Source organism: Neovison vison, chromosome 7, assembly GCF_020171115.1.
Source record: "Neovison vison isolate M4711 chromosome 7, ASM_NN_V1, whole genome shotgun sequence".
NCBI classification, from domain to species: domain Eukaryota; kingdom Metazoa; phylum Chordata; class Mammalia; order Carnivora; family Mustelidae; genus Neogale; species Neogale vison.
The window spans coordinates 125540729-125559104 of NC_058097.1; the positions used below are offsets into that span (position 1 = coordinate 125540729).

The window sequence follows — 18376 nt, forward strand, 5'->3', positions numbered from 1 at the left end:
GAAAAGCACTGTGGTTGGTTGTTAATGTCTCTTTGATGACTGCTAAATTTTTGATGCACTGAAATAAGAAATATCCCAGTTTTCATTTAAGGATTGGATTGCATGTATGTTCAATACCATTTTAAATAATAATAACTGAAAATGTTAGTCAACACTCTTAGTTTAATTACTGATTACATTCCAGGGAAAACAAATAAATATGAATATTTCCCATGGCAAGTAATTGGGTTTTTTTCCTATGTAAGTAAAAACTTTCTTTATCATTGTCATATAAATGAATACTTATTCATTAAGTCAACATACATTTACTGAATGTCTATAATATTCAAACATTTTTCAGGCATTATGGGAGTTACAAAGATAAATCAGTCATGGAGTGTTCTCTCAAGCACTCAGTAAGTGTATTCTTAGAGAAAGAAATGAGATATACTCAAATATGGAAAAATAGTTATACATAAAAAGACTGTAAACAAAAATAGGAAGTGATGAGTATCATGAAATTAAGTATTATGTACATTTGGGGCACATACAGGAATAGTTAGGATTTGAGTAAGTAATAAAATGAGAGGAGAAAAAGTAAATACAATTGTAAGAATAAAGACAAAATGAGGGGAAACTATAAGAAGTAGGAATATCAGCTTTTCTGGCACATTGGTATGTGAAGGGAAATGATATTAGGCAAATTTGGAAATATAAACGGAATGCAAAAAAAGGCATTGATTATCAGAGTAAGATATTCAGACATTAATCTATAAATAATTTGGACTACTGAGGTTTTGAATAAGGGAATGGTATTTTTGCTGAGATATATATACTGATATTGGAGCAGAGACCATTAAATCAATTACATTATTTCAATAAAGCAATGTAGAAAGAATAAAAGCCCAGACTTGAATTATGGTGGTGAAGAAAAGAGAAGAGGCACTACATGAAAAAAAAAGAAAACCTACAAAACTAAAACAAGAAAGAATTGACATTGGCACTCAATGGGGGGAGGGGGTTTGCTGAGGACAAGCGTGTGATCCTCTTTAATAATGACATTAAGATTTTCAGCTTCAGAGGCTGGGTGATGTGAATGAAAGGAAAAAGAACATAGCTACAGAAGAAAAGCAGATGACTTTCATTTTAGGAGTACTGAGTTTCATATCTACAAGATCATCAGAAGAAAGAATCTGACCAGTTAACACAATGAAGTAATGAAGCTCTAAATGAGTTCTGGACAGGTGATAGACACTTAGTGTCATCATTTAGGGGTGGCATTTGAAGCTGTGAGATTGTTTAAAAAGGTCTCAGGAAAAAAAGGAACCTGAATCTCCAAAGCTGCAGTAATCTGTTTTGATTTCTTCTGTTACCATAAGTAAAAATTCCCTTTAGAATCCTCTTTTATGCTAATACTTTTTATTATGTTTTTAAAGGGCATCATGTCAAAAAATAAATAAAATACATACAAGGGTTCTGTAATTGTACATTTCAGGCTCTTCAATACCTGAATCTGCCTCTGCATTATATCAAAGTATTAATGATCTTATTGGCTAATAGGAGTTAAACCCATGTATTATCTCTCTTCTCTTTCACATAATATTTGTGAAGTGCAAAAAATTCTTTTACAGCTTTCATCCTTAAGAATAACTAAAAAGATAGGCATTTCTGGGAGAATTTAGGAAGTGATTTCGTCCAGGTAGGGCCTTCTTATGTTTCTCAAATGAGTCCTATATGGCCGAAGACATTGTTAAGCTTCACTTCAGGGTCCAAAAAGTTTGCTAATATTTCGACTAGATATTAAAAGTAAAATTAGAAGGTTTTTGTAAGAGGTTTCAAATTATATTATCTAATTTGAGCTGCACTATAAGAAACAACTGGTTCTTTCTAATTTTACTGTAATGGTGATGATATAAGGACAGATGAGAAATCTAGTTAGATGTTTTGTTTTTTAACAATTGAATACATTCCGTGATAAGATCTGCTCTCTATTTCATGGGATAATTATGTTAGAATTAAAGTCCACCTTAGCGAATATAATTCACCTCCCCCCCCCTTTTTTAGAGAAAGTTAAAATTCAAAGAAGTCAGGTAACTGGCTCAAGATCCTATAGAAGGCTATTGATGGAAATGGGCAAAAAAAGGAATATTCTGACCTTGGGTCTTTATTAGCTATTTTCTTGACATCACTGTGTCGAGGAATTTTAATCACAGAGTGTAACAGACCAGGCACATCGCATGTACTACATCAATCACTGACTGCCAGGGTACTTGGTTTATTTCAGCTGCAATTTTTAATATTTCAAGTCATATGTAGCTTAGCCTGTAATCTCTTTTATTAGATTGGGTTTGGTGATAAAAGGAAAGAAACAATGCTATAAAGCACATAGTTAAGTATAAAAGGTGAGGCTAATCTCTTTAGTCTAAGATAGTTTCTTTATTTTTACTTTATCTTGTTTCATTTTGTTTTGTTTCATTTATTTATTTTTGTCTCCCAGGAGACACTGCAATGTGTCTTTATCTCTTTCTCCATACCTGTCTTTTCTGGGATGGTAGGTTATCCTGTTGGAATTTCATGGCAATAGAAGATGACCCCAACCTACCTTAATTCCTAAAAAACAGAAGTCTTCCAGCTGAGAGAACATTACTCTCCTTCTATGTCTTCATGGTTGTTGATTTTTAAAAATTTATTCCAATTACTTACAAAGAGTTAGGGTGACTTTTCCTAAGTAGAGTACAACTTAGAGCAGAGTTTCTCCAAGTGCATTGTAGAATAAAGAGTCAATGATATCCAAAAAATCTGAAAAATTTACAAAAATTTCAGTCTGCAGGGTTCAACTGCAAAACTAGTGATGATCTTTGAAGGTGGGTCTACAGAGTCTATATTTTAAGAGTAGTTGAGTTTCAATAGATGTTTCTTTTGTAATTTTTTTTTCTTTACTGTCTTTAGCAACCTGAATATAAATATATAGTACTGTGCTATGTAAGCCCCCTGGTAAGGAGATGAAAGTGCAAATAAATAATAAAAACATTAAATACTAATAATGATACTCACAAAGATGAAAGAGGGAAGAAAGGAAATGACTAAATAGTTCACTCTGTGCCTATTAACATAGTGCTATGTGTGAGACACATCACTATACTCATCTTTTTGGGACACATATTAGATATTAACTTGTGATTTGTAGATAGGTGATGCAAATCCCAGTTCCAGCCCTGGCTCTCTTGGAACATTGAGGCAATCACAGAATCCTTCTGGATCCATTTTCTCATGTATAATAAGTTAATATTATGGATGGTTTAGAAATTTAAATATTGAAAATTAATCTATTCTTTTTAATTTACTGTATTCAAATAAATTACCAGTTATAATTTTTGGAAATGTTCATCATTTAGAAAAGTGTCCAGATGCCTTCTTTTCAATTCCAAAATGAGTCCCTGATAAGAACAATTTCACAAACCTAGACAGATAGACAACATGTTGTTTTCTCACCTCAAAAGTGCATATTACCTTGAATCATAGTTTCTCAAGATGAGTCATTGTTATATAAAGAAGGGAATTGAAGGAGTGCCTGACAAGAGGAAATAAGTAACTCGTGTTATCTTCAAATAAATGTACCATTATGAATAGTGTTTATTTAAGGAGATTTGAGAAGTACCAGAGGGGTTTATTAGAAGATGTTTTTCATCACTCATGTATATTCTAAAAATCAGAGAAAGAAACCGATAGTCATTTTTTTCCCTTTTCCTAAGCATCAAGAATAAATTGATCACGGGGCTGCCTCACACTGTAATTGCTTTCCTCTGATTACTGAATTTTAAGATGCATTTTACTCTGTTCTTGACCCTGTGATTTAGGAAAATATATGCATCTTTCTCTATCACAATCTGAAGGCTCAGCCCATGTACATCAATAACTTAGAAAAATAACTTATAAAAGTAAAGTTTAAAGAAAGCAGCTATATATATATTTTTTTCTGAACAAAACTATAAGCTCTCTAGCATTAAAACAATAGGATAGATCAAATTTGAAAAATTTAACAAAAGATTGAATATTCACTTTGAGAAATATTTTTAAATGTTTTCCTTTTTTTAAAAGAAGGTTTTCCATTTTTAGGAAATTGAATGTTTGCTTTTTTATAAATTTGATTCACAAACAAAATTACAGAAATGTTTCTGCAGATATATCTATATAACCAAAAATATATATAGTTCTGTAATGTCTATATTTATAACTCTTATAGGTGATATTTTTACTAGTTTTCTTTGACTTTGTGCATTGTAAGTGTGTGTGTCTGTATGTGTGCCTGAGTGCCTATGTGTATGCTTTTCAAATATGAAAAAAGAAATTTGGTTACAGCTAAAAATTTTGATAACTTGATTTTTATGAGATGCCACCAAAACCTGTGAGTGTAACAATTGATCAGCTTTTGAATGAACTAGGGTCCTCATTGCTACAGTCATGGACCCTTCTCTGAAAGCTAGTTTGACTGGTCCCAGTAATAATGGGCAAACTACTGTACTGACTTGCAAGCAAACTAAATAAAAATAAAAATATAATGATTACAAATGGGATATATTAATATCCAATTCGATAAATAAATGCTTCGAAGATCTCTAAATAATTCTGTGGGGCTCTCCCACCCTAATCAGAGTGGGTTCTTTTCTATTGTGATTTAAGTAGAAGCTGTACTTTCTGTTTGATTCATTCAAATATTTATATCTATCAGAATGTATTTTTCCATTAGAAAGATAAAGTAAAATGCCTCAGAAATATGGTGGACTTTCTTCACTGTGTTAAGGACATTAACCATAAATTGCTATATCCACAGTCCTTTCTGTAAGAAACTAAAAGCCGTAAGATACAAATAAGATAAAGGTAGGCTAAATTATAACGAGGCAGTTTTGACACACACCATTTGGAAGGTAAAGAAGATCTATTCAAATCAGAAGGAAAGATAAGCCAACTGGAGAGTAAAAAAAAAAAAAAAATTATCTGTAAGAGCTGAAACTCATTATTGGGAAAGATATAAAGGAAATAGCCATAAACTAAAATTCCTAGGACTATGGATTTGCATTCAGTGACGTTCTAGTCTTAGTTCCTCCGAGGTCAGGCCATATTACAAAAACTAATCTTTGTTTTTTAAAATATCTTTTCTCTCATCATGTCATGTATTTCTTGAAAACAGAAGTCTCTTATTTAAGTTCACTGGAGTGAACGTCTATACCTTGCAACTACCTAGAAACCCACATTGCCTTTGAGTTTTAGATTTTTAACATTCTTAGGGAAATTGTTCCTTGCAGAAAAATTTCTTACCTATAGTTGTCTATTTATTCATACAGTAATCACCAAGAAGTCACGGGACTTAAAATATCCTGGAGGAATTAGTTCCACTAACTCATTTGGTCAACTGCCTGGTTGTGTAACTCTGGGAGAAAACGTGTCAAATGCATTGTTTAACTTTCTTAAGAGTTTATTTTTACACTTTAATCTGCACAGATTGTTTTCTCACTTCAGTGTTGTTATTGAAAATGCCAGAATTCCTGCTGTTAGCACAGATTTGAGATACTAAACATACCAGGCCCTGATTTGCTCTGTAAAGAGTTCACAACATATTCTATTTTATAAACTCTCACTGATTTCAAAGACTTTATGAATAACATGGTTCAAAAGATACATATTTCCAGAAGGGGAATGTCAATTATCACAGCCTCATCACAGGGCTTTATGTGCATTAAAAAGTCTAGATGTAAAGAGAGAATAAATATTTTGAACACCCGCTCTAAGCCTGATGCAGTAAGTATATGTAACCAAATTGTCATTTAAAGCTTACAAACACAACAAAGTAGATAAGATTATCTCTATTTTAATTAAGAGGAAAGTGAGTATTTGAAAAGTTAAATAACTTGCTCAACATCAGTGAGCTATTAAGTGACAAGTAAGGGTTTCAAGTCTAGGACTATATTAATTCCAAAACCAGTTTCTCCTCATTATTCTATGTTGTTCCCCAGGAAATGTTCCCACTGTTTGCAGGGCAGAATTTATTTAGTCATTTCCAGTTTTGTGGACAACTAAGTTCTTCTTCAAACAGCGAGTCTTTCCTGACCCTCTACCCCCTCCCCACCTATCCAGATTAATCTCTGTTTCTTTGTCTGTATCACTTGCTCTCTCTCTCTCTCTATATATATATATATATGTATATATAAAACTATATTACATATAATTATATTATTATATATTCCATATATATGAAGAATCTAGTTCTCATTATATAGAAAATGTATGATAAGTAACAAAAGATCAGAGAATATTTTAAAATTTATTTTATCTTTTTAAATGTTATTTATTTATTTACTTGAAAGAGAGAGAAGGTGCATGAGCAGGGATAAGAGCAGAGGGGGAGGGAGAAAGAATTTCAAGCAAACTCCACACTGAGTGCAGAACCTGACAGGACCCTGAGATGATGACCTGAACAGAAACCAAGAGTCAGAAACTTAACTGACTGAACCACTCAAGTGCCCCCAAAATATTTCATTTTTATGCATTTCAATGCTAATGTTCTTTCCATTTTGAAGAAAATTGAAGGTAATGTCCTAATCTGGAATAATAAAATCTATAGATTTAAAAATTCTTGTAATATGGTCATATGAGAATAAAAAATACTTTGTGAATGAATAAAGTGATAAATTCTCTCCAGTTCTCCATAATCTATTGATTACCAGGCTCTATTAATTTGTTTGCTATAACATGTTTCCTATCTATCTCTTTCTTTCCATGCTGATTGTCATTACTTCAGTTTGAATTCCCTTTCATCCAGTTTAGTATCCATGGCAATGTGGAGATATTTGGTGGCATGACCAGTTGTCATTAAAATAGAAGATATTTGAGATAGAGTATAAACAACACTTGGAAGAAGTGTCACTATAAATGAGAGTAGAGAAAATAAGATTGGAGCTGGATGGGGACTATTGAGTCAAGAAAAATTTGCTTTTAAGATAGTGAGTATTGTAATATGTTTGCTGATGACTATGATTCAGTTTGAGGAAACAAATGATCCTTACAGGAGAGAGAGGGGATAACTTCAGAAACTCCTTGAATTAGGTAAGAGGGTATGGGATCCAGTACACAGAACTGCCAAGAACAGATTATTAGTTGTAATAAGAGGTAAGGGCGACATGAAAAGATAGATACAGGTAAGATGTTATGTTTGTTGTTGGAAAAATATATAACATTATTAAGTTAAGGCAAAATCTGTACTCAAAGATATGTATCTCTTTATATCCACAGTTTCACATTTATAAACATGAAGTGAATGGAATAAAGCCTGAAGTTGGAGATAGTGACAAGTGACTGCAATATAATGGAGATAAAGTGATAAAGAATGGAGAGTGTATAGAGTATATAGAGAAGATGTTTATAATGAGTGACTATACTATTAAATAGAAAGGATCTTGGACACTGAAAAAAATAAAATAAAGGTTAAAAAAATAAAATAGAAAAGAAAGGTACTTGAGGACATGAGGGTGTGATGGACAGAAATATATAGTGGATTGATTAAAGGATTACAGAGCTTATGGTTGAAGAATTGTTTGAATGGAAAGTGCTAAACAGACAGAAAGGAGGCTATGGGCAGAGTGTCATTACTAAAAATTGAGCTTTTAATGTCAGGATCATTGTTAATGGCAAAATTCAGGCTATGACCTTTGTAATGGGTGGTTAAGGTAAGATGGAGTGAAAGTTCAAGAGTGGCAAGGAGGTGAAGAAACAGAGGTCAGGACATTGAATGGACCACTGCTATAAATGTGGATGCTTGCCAGACAGAGTAGTATCCATAAATGAGGAAGGCTGAACTAGGAGAATTAAAAATTATTGTAATAGATTTGACTGAGACTGCTGAAAGCATGCCACAGATGTTTTCTCTTTACTGATGTTTTCATTTCTTAGTTTCCCACTCAAAGACTTCAATGTTCTAGTCCTAAGTTATCTTTTCAAATTTACCTCTCACTCTTCCCCTTTATACATCCATTATTTGCTCACTCTGTAACCACATGATACTTTTCTGCATTTCTCAAAGTAACCATGCCACTCTAAAATCACATGTTTTTGCCTTTCTCTTTAATTGGTTTAACTTTTCCTCTACTTAATAAACTAACATTCAGGTTTAAAATCATACTCAAATTTCATCTCCCCTTTAGAAGAATTAATTTTCCTCTACCTTTTTTCATAGTGCACAATTCAAACCACTATTTTAGGGCATATCCTCACTGCATTTTAGTGACGTTTACTTCTCTATATTCCTCACTCCATTGTGGTTTCTAGCAGTAAGGAAATGAAGCTTGTTTTTTTGTACCTTCAGTGCCAATACATAAACTGATTAACTGGCTACATGTTACTCTTTGGGTTCACCTAGGTTCCATGGTCTATAGTTTCTCCCATGGATTATTTGATCTCATTTTCCTATTAAAATTCTTATTTACTATCTTGGACTGGTTCTTACAAACATTTTCTTTATTTCTCATTTTAAGTTTGAGAGTGTTTCAGGAGCAAACCAAGGAATTTCCTCATAATCTTTCTAGTATTTCTTGTACATGTCTTTTCTGTTTTCTTTCTACAGAGATAATTTAATTCAAACTTTTGACTTCAATCTCCGTTATACTTAGCCCTGATTCTGCTGTCGTTTCCATCCAATACATTCTGTACATGACTTCAGCTTAATATTTATAAAATATTATCATCATTTGTTTTCCTGTCTCAAAAATAATAGTGATTTTCTATTACCTTATTGATAAAATTCATACTCCTTATTGGCATGCAAGGCCTTAAAAATCTACTCCAAATCTAATTTCTCAAACTTAGTTCCCAACTGATTATAATAAATGCATTGCTTTGGTTAGAATGTCTTCAAAATGGCACCTATTCATTCTGTGTTATAGTGAAGTTATTAACGTATATATCCATTCAAATACTAGCAAATAAGAAGGCCAGATTAAGATTCCCACCCCCCTCAGAATCACATTCCGCAACCACAATGCCCCATGCCAATGGATCTATCCTATAAATTCTTATAGCACTTACAATTTACACTTTTCATCTGTACATAATTATGTTTTATTTAATGTTTACTGTTTACATCTTATTTTTCTAATGAGATAGGCAGTTTACTGGTTGCTAAAGCCATGCTTTATGCTTAATTTTGTCTCATAGAGCCTCAGATCATGATAGGTTCATGTACATAGATAGTCCTAGTTTATAAGCCAAGTGATGAGGGCTAGTTATTGAGCACCAATTATACATACAACACAGAAATAACAACTAATCTTCAAATTCATTTAAGAATATTCAAGACTGGGAAAACATCACAAATCTTCCAGAATTTCCCCCAAATCCTCATAGGTAATTTCATATTATAATATCATTTGGGAAGAAAAAAAATGAATTTACCATTTTTTATATGTAGATATATACATGTGCATACAACAAAAAGATACAATATTTAAAAATGACTAACCCATTAATAAATTATAGTATCATTTATTCTTGTTCATTAAAAAGATTTATCTAAGGTCATTAATACTGATGAAATGAAGGTTCTATTTTCAGTCTGTTAATGATGATGAATAAACTACAATGTATTTGAGTTTTCATGTCTTTCCTCTCACAAAAGAATCTGTCTTGAAGATATAGACTAACAGGACTATATCAATAAGTTTCTTTATTATTTTTATTTGTGGAACATGTTATCCAGTAGTAAGCCAAACTAAGCATAAAGAGAATATGCCCCCCAAATAAATATAAATGTTGAATATAACTATTTACACTTAAAAGCAACAACAAATAAGAACTGGTATTTAATAGACTGTAAAAGATATACTATTCCTTTCTTTGAAAAAGAAGGGAGTCAGGAAAGAATTCATAATGAAAAAAGTGCCCTCCTTTGCAAATTGTCCTAGTTTTGCTTGAGTGTGAGTAAATACTTTTCTGAAGAGTACCAGAAGCAGGGATTTACTTATAGTAAGTGTTCACTACAAACATGCTAGCTATACAATTGCTGAATTTTTAACACTGAAAAGCTTTTGGAAACCTGCTTATAAAATTTTTTTGTTTAGTGGGAAGGAGTCAAGATGGCAGAGAAGTAGCAGGCTGAGACTACTTCAGCTAGCAGGAGATCAGCTAGATAGCTTATCTAAAGATTGCAAACACCTACAAATCCAAAGGCAGATCGAAGAGAAGAAGAACAGCAATTCTAGAAACAGAAAAGCAACCACTTTCTGAAAGGAAGGACTGACGGAGAAGTGAATCCAAGGCGACGGGAAGATGGACCCTGGGGGGAGGGGCCTGCTCCCGGCAAGCAGCGGAGCAATGGAGCACAAAATCAGGACTTTTAAAAGTCAGTTCTGCTGAGGGACATCGCTCCAGAGGCTAAACCGGGGTGAAGCCCAAATGGGGTCAGCGTGGCCTCAGGTCCCACAGGGTCACAGAAGGATCGGGGGTGTCTGAGTGTCGCAGAGCTTACAGGTATTAGAATGGGGAAGCTGGCTACAGAGACAGAGCCGAGGAGTGAGCTTTCAGCTCGGGGTTACCTTGAACCGGTTACAGGCTTGGTGAGCTCGGAGTGCGGCTGGAGGCCACAGAGACGGGAGTAATTGGTCACTGTTCTCTGAGGGTGCACTGAGGAGTGGGACCCTGGGCTCTTGGCTCCTCTGGGCTGGAGACCAGGAGGCTGCCATTTTCATTCCTGTCCTCTGGAACTCTACAGAAAGTGCTCAGGGAACAAAAGCTCCCGAAAGCAAACCCCAGTGGATTATTTAGCCCAGCCCCTGGTAACGGTGGTGCAATTCTGCCTGGGGCAAAGACACTTGAGAATCACTACAACAGGCCCCTCCACCAGATGATCAACAAGAAATCCAGCCAGGACCACGTTAACCTACCAAGGAGTGCAGTTCCAATACCAAGGAGAGCAGTGGAATTCCAGAGGAGGAGAAAGCAAAACACAGAAATCACAGCTTTCTCCCCATGATTCTTTAGTCTTGCAGTTAATTTAATATTTTTTTCTTTTTCAATTTTTTTCTCTTCTTCTGCTAATTTTTTTTAACTTTTACCCTTTTCTTTTTTAACTAGTTTTTCTAATATATATATATATTTTTCTTTTTTACACTTTTTCATTATTCGTTTTCTATTTTAATTGTTTCTTTCCTTTCTTTCTTTTTTTTTTTTTTTTTCCTTTCTGAACCTCTTTTTATCCCCTTTCTTCCCCCTCACGATTTGGGATTTCTTCTGATTTGTTTAAAGCATATTTTCCTGGGGTTGTTGCCACCCTTTTAGTATTTTACTTGCTACTTCATATACTCTTATCTCAACAAAATGACAAGGCAGAAAAATTCACCACAAAAAAGAGAACAAGAGGCAGTACCGAAGGCTAGGGACCTAATCAATACAGACATTGGTAATCTGTCAGATCTAGAGTTCAGAATGATGATTCTCAAGGTTCTAGCTGGGCTCAAAAAAGGCAAGGAAGATATTAGAGAAACCCTCTCGGGAGATATAAAAGCCATTTCTGGAGAAATAAAAGGACTAAAATCTAACCAAGTTGAAATCAAAAAAGCTATTAATGAGGTGCAATAAAAAATGGAGGCTCTCACTGCTAGGATAAATGAGGCAGAAGAAAGAATTAGTGATATAGAAGACCAAATGACAGAGAATAAAAAGCTGAACAAAAGAGGGACAAAAAGCTACTGGACGATGAGGGGAGAATTCGAGAGATAAGTGACATCATAAGACAAAACAACATTAGAATAATTAGGAATCCAGAAGAAGAAGAGAGAGGGGAGCAGAAGGTATACTGGAGAGAATTATTGGAGAGAATTTCCCCAAAATGACAAAGGGAACAAGCATCAAAATCCAGGAGGTGCAGAGAATGCCCCTCAAAATCAATAAGAATAGGCCCACACCCCATCACCTAACAGTAAAATTTACAAGTCTTAGTGACAAAGAGAAAATCCTGAAAGCAGCCCAGGAAAAGAAGTCTGTAACATGCAATGGTAAAAATATTAGATTGGTAGAAGACTTATCCACAGAGACCTGGCAAGCCAGAAAGAGCTGGCATGATATATTCAGAGCACTAAATGAGAAAAACACACAGCCAAGAATACTATATACAGCTAGGCTATCATTGAAAATAGAAGGAGAGATTAAAAGCTTCCAGGACAAATAAAAACTGAAAGAATTTGCAAACACCAAACCAGCTCTACAGAAAGTATTGAAAGGGGTCCTCTAAGCAAATAGAGAGCCTAAAAGTAGTTGATCAGAAAGGAACAGAGACAATATAACAGTCAGCTTACACACAATACAATGGCACTAAATTCATATCTCTCAATAGTTACTCTAAATGTTAATGGGCTAAATGTCCCAATCAAAAGACACAGGGTATCAGAAAAAAACAAAACCCATCTATATGTTGCTTACAAGAAACTCATTTTAACCTGAAGAAACCTCCAGATTTAAAGCGAGGGTGTGGAAAACAATTTACCATGCTAATGGACATCAGAAGAAAGCAGGGGTGGCAATCCTTATATCAGATCAATTAGATTTTAAGCCAAAGACTATAATAAGAGATGAGGAAGGACACTATATCATACTCAAAGGATCTGTCCAACAAGAAGATCTAACAATTTTAAATATCTATGCCCCCAATGTGGGAGCAGCCAACTATATAAATCAATTAATAACAAAATCAAAGAAACACATCAACAATAATATAATAATAGTAGGGGACTTTAACACTCCCCTCATTGAAATGGACAGATCATCCAAGCAAAAGATCAACAAGGATATAAAGGCCTTAGATGACATACTGGACCAGATGGACATCACAAGTATATTCAGAACATTTCATCCCAAAGCAACAGAATATACATTCTTCTCTAGTGCACATGGAACATTCTCCAGAATAGATCACATCCTCGGTCCTAAATCAGGTCTCAGCCAATATCAAAAGATTGGGATCATTCCCTGCATATTTTCAGACCACAATAATCTGAAGCTAGAACTCAATCACAAGAGGAAATTTGGAAAGAACCCAAATATATGGAGATTAAACAGCATCCTTCTAAAGAATGAATGGGTCAACCAGGAAATTAAATAAGAATTGAAAAAATTCATGGAAACAAATGATAATGAAAACACAATGGTTCAAAATCTGTGGGACACAACAAAGGCGGTCCTGTGAGGAAAATATATAGCGGTACAAGCCTTTCTCAAGATACAAGAAAGGTCTCAGGTACACAACCTAACCCTATACCTAAAGGAGCTGGAGAAAGAACAAGAAAGAAACCCTAAACCCAGCAGGAGAAGAGAAATCATAAAGATCAGAGCAGAAATCAATGAAATAGAAACCAAAAAAACAATAGAACAAATCAATGAAACTAGGAGCTGGTTCTTTGAAAGAATTAATAAAATTGATAACCCCCTGGCCAGACTTATCAAAAAGAAAAGAGAAAGGACCTAACTAAATAAAATCATGAATGAAAAAGGAGAGATCACAACTAACACCAAAGAAATACAAACAATTATAAGAACATACTATGAGCAACTCTACGCCAACAAATTTGACAATCTGGAAGCAATGGATGCATTCCTAGAGACATATAAACTACCACAACTAAACCAGGAAGAAATAGAAAGCCTGAACAGACCCATAACCAGTAAGGAGATTGAAACAGTCATCAAAAATCTCCAAACAAAATCCCAGGGACAGATGGCTTCTTGGGGGAATTCTACTAAACATTTAAAGAAGAACTAATTCCTATTCTCCTGAAACTGTTCCAAAAAAAATAGAAATGGAAGGAGAACTTCCAAACTCATTTTATGAGGCCAGCATCTCCTAGATCCCAAAACCAGACAAGGATCCCATCAAAAAAGAGAACTAGAGACCAATATCCCTGATGAACACAGATGCAAAAATTCTCACCAAAATACTAGCCAATAGGATCCAACAGTACATTAAAAGGATCATTCACCATGACCAAGTGGGATTTGTTCCAGGGCTGCAAGTTTGGTTCAACATCCGCAAATCAATCAATATGATACAACACATTAATAAAAGAAAGAACAAGAACCATATGACACTCTCAATAGATGCTGAAAAAGCATTTGACAAAGTACAGATCCCTTCCTGATCAAAACTCTTCAAAGTGTAGGGATAGAGGGCACATACCTCAATATTAACAAAGCCATCTATGAAAAACCCACCACAAATATCATTCTCAATGGAGAAAAACTGAAAGCTTTTCCACTTAAGGTCAGGAACACGGCAGGGATGTCCATTATCACCACTGCTATTCAACATAGTACTAGACATCCTAGTCTCAGCAATCAGACAACAAAAGGAAATTAAAGGCATCCAAATCGGCAAAGAAGAAGTAAAACTATCACTCTTTGCAGATGATATGATACTATATGTGGAAAACCCAAAAGACTCCACTCCAAAACTGCTAGAACTTGTACAGGAATTTAGTAAAGTGTCGGGATATAAAAATCAATGCACAGAAATCAGTTGCATTTTTCTTCACCAGCAGCAAGACAGGAGAAAGAGAAATTAAGCAGTCAATCCCATTTTCAATTGCACCCAAAACCATAAGATATCTAAGAATAAACCTAGCCAAAGAGGCAAAGAATCTATATGCAGAAAATGATAAAGTACTCATGAAAGAAATTGAGGAAGACACAAAGAAATGGAAAAATGTTCCATGCTCCTGGATTGGAAGAATAAATATCGTGAAAATGTCTATGCTACCTAAAGCAATCTACAGATTTAATGTAATTCCTATCAAAGTACCATCCATCTTTTTCAAAGAAATGGAACAAATAACCCTAAAATTTATATGGAACCAGAAAAGACCTCGAATAGCCAAAGGAATATTGAAAAAGAAAGCCAAAGTTGGTGGCGTCACAATTCCGGACTTCAAGCTCTATTACAAAGCTGTCATCATCAAGACAGCATGGTACTGGCATTAAAAACAGGCACATAGATCAATGGAACAGAATAGAGAACCCAGAAATAGACCCTCAACTCTATGGTCAACTAATCTTCAACAAAGCAGGAAAGAATGTCCAATGGAAAAAAGACAGCCTCTTCAATAAATGGTATTGGGAAAATTGGACAGCCACATGCAGAAAAATGAAATTGGACCATTTCCTTACACCACACACAAAAATAGACTCAAAATGGATGAAGGACCTCAATGTGAGAAAAAAATCCATCAAAATCCTTCAGGAGAACACAGGCAGCAACCTCTTCGATCTCAGCCATAGCAACATCTTCCTAGGAACATCGCCAAAGGCGAGGGAAGCAAGGGCAAAAATGAACTATTGGGATTTTATCAAGATCAAAAGCTTTTGCACAGCAAAGGAAACAGTTAACAAAACCAAAAGACAGCTGACAGAATGGGAGAAGATATTTGCAAAGGACATATCAGAAAAAGGGCTAGTGCCAAAAATCTGTAAAAAACTTAGTAAACTCAACACCCAAAGAACAAATAATCCAATCAAGAAATGGGCAGAAGACATGAACAGACATTTCTGCAAAGAAGACATCCAGATGGCCAACAGACACATGAAAAAGTGCTCCATATCACTCGGCATCAGGGAAATACAAATCAAAACCACAATGAAATATCACCTCACACCAGTCAGAATGACTAAAATTAACAAGTCAGGAAATGACAGATGCTGACGAGGATGCAAAGAAAGGGGAACCCTCCTACACTGTTTGTGGGAATGCAAGCTGGTGCAACCACTCTGGAAAACAACAGGGAGGTTCCTCAAAATGTTGAAAATAGAACTACCCTATGACCCAGCAATAGCACTCCTGGGTATTTACCCTAAAGATACAAACGTAGTGATCCAAAGGGGCACGTGCACCCGAATGTTTATAGCAGCAATTCCACAATAGCCAAACTATGGAAAGAACCTAGATGTCCATCAACAGATGAATGGATAAAGAAGGTGTGGTATATATACACAATGGAATATTATGCAGCCATCAAAAGAAATGAAATCTTGCCATTTGCGATGATGGGGATGGAACTAGAGGGTATCATGCTTAGCGAAATAAGTCAAGTGAAGAAAGAGAACTATCATATGATCTCCCTGATATGAGGAAGTGGAGATGCAACATGGGGGGTTAAGAGGGTAGGAGAAGAATAAATGAAACAAGATGGGATTGGGAGGGAGACAAACCATAAGTGACTCTTAATCTCACAAAACAAACTGAGGGTTGCTGGGGGGAGGGGGGTTGTGAGAAGGGGGTGGGGTTATGGACATTGGGGAGGGTATGTGCTATGGTGAGTGCTGTGAAGTGTGTAAACCTGGCGATTCACAGACCTGTACCCCTGGGGATAAAAATATATTATATGTTTATAAAAAAAATAAAAAATTTTAAAAAAAAGAAAAAATATTTTGTTGATATTTTTATGTTAATTTTCATTATGATAATTGTACTTTTTAATCCCCATTACTTATTTCACCTAACCCGCTACCCACTCCCCTCTCGTAATCATCTGTTTGTTCTCTATAGTTAAGAATTGGTTTTTTAGTTTGTCCCTTCCCCTCTCCTTTTTCTTTTCTTTTGCTCATTTGTTTTGATTCTTTTCTCCTTTTTTTAAGATTTATTTATTTGAGAAAGAAGGAGCACACACAAATGGGGGGAAGGACAGAGGGAAAGAAGGCAGAGCTCAATGTGGGGATTTGACTTCATGACCCATGAGATCATGACCCGAACTGAAATTAAGAGTCAGACACTTAATTGACTGAGCCACTCAGGCACCCCACTTGTTTTCTTAAATTCCACATATCAATGAGATCATATGGTATTTATCTTTTTATGACTCACTTATTTTGCTTAGCATTTTATTCTCTATCCATGTCGTTGCAAGTGGCAAGATTTCATTATTTTTATGGCTGAATAATATTCCTACATATTAATATAGCTATATATCTATATAGATCTATATCATATCTTCTTTATCCCTTCATCTATTGACAGATACTTTTAAAAAAAAATTATGTAGCAACTTATCCCAGCTCAACAAATCTACTTACTCCCCTGGCTTAAACTGGTTTAGTGAAATCAAGATTTGTAGAAATAAGCAATTTAATGATAGATGCAAATGTAATCTGTAAGGTCTTGTTTCTTACTTCTAGTTGTATTTATTAATATTGCTGGTAATTAGGTTTGTGAGTAATTTTTGTAGTTTATAACCCACTCTCCCCCTTATTTCTCTCACCTTTTTCTAGGATTTCTAAAGTTGTAAAGATGAATTAAAATCTAAAATTACAATGACAGACCTAGTATGATATTTCAGGTCATGCTCTAATCACTGTTAAATGTATAATGATAATATAGAAGTGCAAATAGTACTCAGTCTTTTTGTGGAGTTTACTATATACTAGGTACCTCTCCAAGTTCTTTAGGTATGTCAAATATAATTCTTACAACCTTTTGACTTGGTCTAGTAGTTTCCTCATTTTACCTCTGAGGAAACTAAATTAGAAAGGTTAAAAATTTCTGGGACACATTGGCATGGCTTTGTTGGTTAAGGGTCTGCCTTCAGCTCAGGTCATGACCCCAGGGTCCTGGGATGAAGCCCCCTGTTGGGCTTCCTGCTCAGCAGGAAGCCTGCTTTTCCCTCCCTCTCTGCCTGCTGCTCCCCTTGTTTGTGTTCCCTCTCTCTCTCTGTCAAATAAATAAATAAAATCTTTTTAAAGAATTGTCCAAAGTTGGGGCATCTGGGTGGCTCAGTGGGTTAAAGCCTCTGCCTTCAGCTCAGGTCATGATCCCAGGGTCCGGGGATCGAGCCCCACATCGGACTCTCTGCTCAGCTGGGAGCCTGCTTCCCCTCTCTCTCTCTGCCTGCCTCTCTGCCTACTTGTGATCTGTTTGTCAAATAAATAAATAAAATCTTTAAAAAAAAAAAGGAAAAAAAAAAAGAATTGTCCAAAATTATGGCTATTAAATGCTACAGGCACAATTTGAATTCAGGAAGTCTGGCCCTAGAGCTCATGCTTTTTTCCACAATGCTATACAGTGAATGAATTTTATTCGATGTGTTCTGAGGTAAATCAGTGCTTTAGAGCCAAACACATTTTCCATAGAAAATTGTAAGTAATGGTTTGGTTGCTATTTAACTTAAAAATACTGACTACTTCATAACAAGTGATGTATAGCGCTAACATAGCTCTTTGGATTTCTGGGTCCTAGAAGCAAGGTTTAGGTTAAGGGAGAGGAGAAAATAAATCACCTCTCCTCTCTACATATGCTTCCTTCCCTGATGGAGAGCCAATGTCAGATGAAAACTTGAAAAACAAAATTTTTTTTCATATTCTACTTTTTGTTTACCTT

General features: G+C 35.0%; 1 protein-coding gene across 2 annotated transcripts in view; it reads right to left on the reverse strand.

The window, feature by feature from the left end:
- Positions 1-18376, reverse strand: part of CNTN5 (contactin 5) — a 1378465-nt gene that overhangs the window by 351243 nt on the left and 1008846 nt on the right. The gene's annotated exons all lie outside the window — the stretch shown is intronic.